Genomic DNA, 5,824 nt, shown 5'->3' with positions numbered 1-5,824 from the left:
TTTGAGTTGACAGCACCAACACTGTCTCCAGATAAGAGCGGTTCAGTGCACATCAAGTATCGTACAGCCTGCGCACTTGGCACGTCCACTGCTCACACCCCAAGCGTTATCAGGTCGAATTCTTTCTTGTAGCCGGCCCCATTTGATTGTGTAGTTTACCAATCCACTTGTATGGAGCTGCGCTATCTGGGTAGCACTGTCCGTAAGATAGCACCACACTTTCTGATAACATCCTTCTTAATCTAAGCAAGCCCCCTTGGCTACACTAGGCACCTGAACTCACAAATTATACAAATATAGCGACGTACCTATGAAATATGATTGCCTTTGTTGAGGCCAATTTCAACCGTGGGAACGGCATGGTATGCCAATTTAGCTCTAGCCGGTAGGTGACAAATAACATGAAAGTGGATTGAAGATAGTTTATATATTAACGAAAGTGAAGAAGAACGATTGTCAACTGCTCGAAATTAGGTTACAGGACATCACTAAACAAGACGCAAACAACACAGTGAGCACGTACAAAAAACTGATTATTTCAACGTAGGGTCTTCCAACATATAGCACCAGACAACACAAACGTTCAGTCGCCATCAATCCAAACAAAAGAGCGAATCGAGCGCTTCTCATCGGACGAAAAAGACATTTTAGCACTGTGAAGTCATATGGATGCGTCACACAGGTGCTACCTCTTCTCTTGGTGAATTATGCTACCAAAATCTCCCCTGCTCACGCAATGTTGCGTTTTCTCGATATCTTCGTGAGATGAACTTGTGCCTCACAGTCGCACGCCTCACAGTGTGTAAGCAGATAGGCTGTTTCATTATTTTTTATAGCCCGCTTCTCGTGCGTGGTCGTTTAGGCAGTGTCCCGTCAGCCCCTCGTAGAATCTTCCACACGTTAACAGAATCTCACGCACAACTACTGCGGCGTAGCGCACTACGTATACCTATGCATACGTCTTACCCATACATATGCGCACTGTGTACCTATACATACATATGTGACAGCGGGTGCGTTTATGACCCAAAATTCACGAACACAACAATGCAAGCTTTCTAGTGCCGAAGATACTATGTTTTTGGTGCCGAAACGCTTAGGCGACTTGCAACCTTCTTCGTAATATGCATAAACGCTTGCGCGTGTAAGTGCTCATGCTTTTTTCTTCTTTTTTTTACAAGACACTTTGCTCCTTCAGTCACTGCATTCTCGGGCGCTATCTAGGCTTCTGCTGGAGTATATTCAATATGCACCTGCAAGCAGTAGTTGAGACCATCCTGCAGAAGGTTTCGTCTCCCCAGGGGCGCTATGCAGGATACGCTGAGTTTGACCCGAGTTCCTGAAACCATGAAGTTTCCTAATATACACTAGAGGGAACTCTGGCACTAGTGTCTATGGGAACTGCAACGCACAGCGCTTCAGCGAGCATGGGAATGGTGGGTAGTACACACATTTGTCTTATCTTCATACTTCTGGTCTGCTTCTGGCATCGTGTGTTTTCGTGTTGCTTGGAGCTGTTTGCTCACGAAAAAAAACAAATGTTCAGCGTTTACGCTGCACAACCTTATTCTTTTAGGCTTATCATTTCGAATCAGATCACAAAGCTCAAAAGGGTTCGTTCTTTTCTTCAAAACAAAACCGTAACCAGCAAAAAACGAAGCCGCAAGTACGACGACTAGGCAATTGTGTGTACTATACCCATCATTCCCGTGGTCGCTGTCACATCGGCACCATCATAATCACGAGTTGAACTCGGGCCTCCTCAGAATGAACGAGTTTGTATCTGAGTTCACGCGTCCATCAGTTCGATTGACAGACGTCCGGGGTGAATATCGAGTCCGCCCACCACTTTCGCTCTTGCCTAGGAGCAGTGCTCACGCCGCAACACCAGAGAGCACACGGTTTATCCACCAGCTTTATCGCGCAGACTATGCACACATGCACGCAAAAGTAATGCTTATGTCACCATAGGGCTACTATGAGGGAGGTATAGAATAGCGCACCGCGAGCCCTTGCGGTGCGGTCGCTGCCACTGCGCGTCCGTCGTAACGTGAGCCGCCGTTCGCATTCGTGGCCCGCCGTGCGAGACCCGCGAAGTGCTGTGCGTAGGGTTTGTGCATTTGGGTTTGTGGTCGGGGAGAAAATTCTTTGAATTTCTGAAGAGGGCTACAAAAAGCTAAAAAAATGATGCTACGAAAAGAAATGGCTAAATACGTACTGAATTAGCGCAAATTCATTCATTTTGATGCGACGAACTCGTTGTAGCGAGACCCGTCTCCGAGGTGTCCGAGCTCTTCGTGAACGATACCTATTCGAGTCCGACACATCCCAGCATTCCGATGCGCACAACAGGATTTCAGTGCCACTTTTTCCTCTAGGTCAGGGGTTCTCACTGAGGTCTTCGTTTCCAGAATGCCACGGAACCCCTACTTTTTTTAGCATGAATACAATCGAAAGCGGAAGGAGAGAAAGGTGTTGCTTATGACCCCTTTCGACGCGCGCAACCACAGTATTAATATTGCCTGCGTTGGACTTTTCTGTCTGATATCGAAGACCATTAACGTTGATGTAGAACTTATGATAAGACACAAACGTGCGTCGCAAAACTTTCTATTACCCCACACACCACTCCGTGAGTCGCGTAAAAGCGCCCGCCGACCTCCCACTGCGTGTTTCAGGCACTGCGAAGTGTAAGCAATGTGTTCACGCAAACGCAGACACCTAGTATGCAGATGCGGTGTGCGGTGGCATCGTTAAGTGTGAAATGCAATGCAAATAAGGCTGCATAGCAGTTATATTACCTGCCAGTGTTGGTAAAACGAAAGCGGGTTGCATTCGGAACGACCGCTAGCGGAACTCCAACATGTCCGTCGAGGAACCCTTGGGTACCGCAAAACCCAATTCGAAAAGCCATGTTCTAGGTAATTCTAAGAAACTCTGCGATAAATCCGACACCATGTTTTAATAGATTGTCTTTATCTAAAGATCGGGGCGGGGCTTCTACCGGAGCTTATGAATTTTTTGAAAACTAATTACGCGGTTACAGGAGCTTGCTTTTGGTAATGGCCTAATTCTGCGAAATTTGGATTTCAATTTTGCATTGTTCTCAATAATCCAATATCCTAAATAAAATGATGTCTGTACACGAGAAAATTAGAACACACGAAGAATATTTTAGTTCTGTTGAAGCTTTCAACACGCAACGATATATACAAATAAACCCACAAATACTTGTATACAAAGCACCTACGTGCTTATCACAACAATTAAGAACTGTGGTAATAGACGCAAAATAATTTACGAGGTGCCCATATTGATGTCGTCTGCCACGCTCCAGTACCACCAGAAGACCGCAAACAGTGGAATATAATTGATACCTTTTTTTTTCACAGGAACGAAGAAAAAATGTGTTATAGAATTGTATATAAACCAAATATGTATACGTTATAAGCGGGAGGACACTATGCGTACTCCGTGAGCAACTCACTTTCTTCGAGCAATACTGAATTAAGTTGTCAGTTTGGGTGCGCTGCACATTTTTACAACGTCTAGGAATGAATTCCTCAGAAAATAAAAAAAAACAGAAAGCTGGTACCTGTTTCGAAGACTACCCGTAGGATTTCTAGATATCTCATTCAGGATCCTTTTTCGCGGTCGCCTTATCAAGTTTTGGGGGAAAATGCGATCCTATTAACTGCATAAAAATCCACTACTTATAAGGCACGTATACACTCTTAAAAAAAGTTAGTAAAAAGGTAGCAACTGCAAACGAAAAGGTAGTAACTGCTGCAGTTGACTACCTTTTTTTGACCGTTACTACCCTTTTGCCACCTGTTTACTACCTACGTTAGTAAACAATTACTAGCTGCTACCGTTACTAACACTTTGCGACCTGTTTACTACCTACGTTAGTAAGCAGTTAGTAACTGAAATGAAAGAGGTAGTAACCGCAGCCGTTACGACATTTCTTGCCCGTCGCTACCTCTTTGCTACCCGGCTTTTGACTATCTAATCTAAAATAGTGTGTGAATGCGATTCTGATCAATTATGAGAAGAATCGTCTCAACGTATTATCATAAAACGGAAAAATGACGCAGAAGGTATACATGGATCAAGAAAATACATTTCGTTCTAAATTACTCAACCGAGATATGTAAACTTCATTCTGATACTGTCTAAACGGGGAAGTACAAGTTAACGAACCATAATCAAGTGCTTCACACGCCGTAATAGACAATTACAACAAGCTTAGTAAATTACAGCAAACATTACCAAGACCGACAAATCGAAATAACCAGATGGTCACAATTAGCCTCGAGGACAGTCACAGTTATTCCACTGCGGCGTGTCTCCAAATATCATCATTGTTTTGGCGCGTCAAACCCCCAAAACGATTGTCACCTTTTAAAGCTGATATATTAGTCGTGTGAAGCATTCAGATGCACTGAGAACTAGTTCGGTACCTTGTTCCGGCCACTTTAGATAATGCCTTTTTGTGGCCATTTTATAATAGATAAATATAACATATAATGTTTTATAAGTAAGGCTGAATAAAGGTTTTGTGCTACGCCCCCAAACTCACGTAACCAAGTAGTAAAATATAGTGCTTTAGGTTCATATTTCTTATAATTCCTCCTGAAACGCAAGTGCGCCTTTGTGCCAGACATACCCCTGCGAAGTAGGGGCTATATATAACCCACGCTTACTTCTTACTTCATGTATACGTGAAAAATAGTGAACCTGTTTGGTCTTTATTCATGGCACACCACGCTTCTCACCCGACTTTGTCTAGTAATAAGGCATTCATTAGGCAACATTAGCAGTGCAGAAATATGCCCAAAGTAATGAACTAGCTAGCATCGGTTACTACTTTTTTGACACCTCTAAAAGTTACTACCCATAAGTGGTAACGGCTAGGGTAGTAACAGTTACTAAATGCTGGTAGTAACAGCAAGGGTAGTAACTGTTACCACCCTCACCGTTACTAACTGCGCTTACTACGAGGGCTGTAACATATGTGACAAACCATTACTACCCCAAAGTTAGCAAGTACTACTACCTTTTTTCTAAGAGTGTAGGTTGCAATTAAAAGAAAAACGGATTAGGCTGAATAACAAAGTATTATGCCGAACTTTCTCAACGAGATTCCACTGTAGTCCGCCGCGGTGCTTTGCTGCTGACCCGAAGGTCTCGGCCTCGGCGATCGCGTTTTGATGAAGGTGAAATGGTAGAGGCCTGTGTACTGGGCGATGTCAGTGCGCGTTAAAGAACACCAGACGGTAGGAATTTCCGTTGTCCTCCACCGCAGGTCGGCGAAAATTGTGGAGCTCACTCCCACTCACCCATGAAGTATGTTTTGCATGGAGGGCTCACTTGCACTCACCAAAGTTTTCCTGAGCTAGACTCACTCGGGCTCAAACTCACCACAATATTACTCACTAAGACTCAGGCTTGATAAGAGTCTGAGTGAATCCAAATGAGTCGACTTATGAGTGGGTTCACCGACCTTTGCCTTCTACTAAGGGGTCTCTCATAATCGTATCTTATGGGTTTAGGACGTAGAACAGCAGATATTATTGTTATGAGATTCCACTGCATCAAGATGTCGTCCCGCGCTCCCGGGGACCCCTCGTCTCTCACTCCATGCTTGATAAGCCCTTTGTTTAACGTGCTGTGGCTGCAGTTTACCAGATACCGCTGACGTGAGGTAAAGTTTTTATCTGCCAAACCGGTCGGTGTATGTATCAGTGACTGCTTAGAACACGCCGTTTCATTGACGAATGGGGCAGGGTCATATGCACCGTTAAAATCAGAGTTTATCGAA

Source organism: Rhipicephalus microplus, chromosome X (assembly GCF_043290135.1).
Source record: "Rhipicephalus microplus isolate Deutch F79 chromosome X, USDA_Rmic, whole genome shotgun sequence".
Classification (NCBI taxonomy): Eukaryota; Metazoa; Arthropoda; class Arachnida; order Ixodida; family Ixodidae; genus Rhipicephalus; species Rhipicephalus microplus.
Note: the sequence above shows the minus strand (reverse complement) of the source record.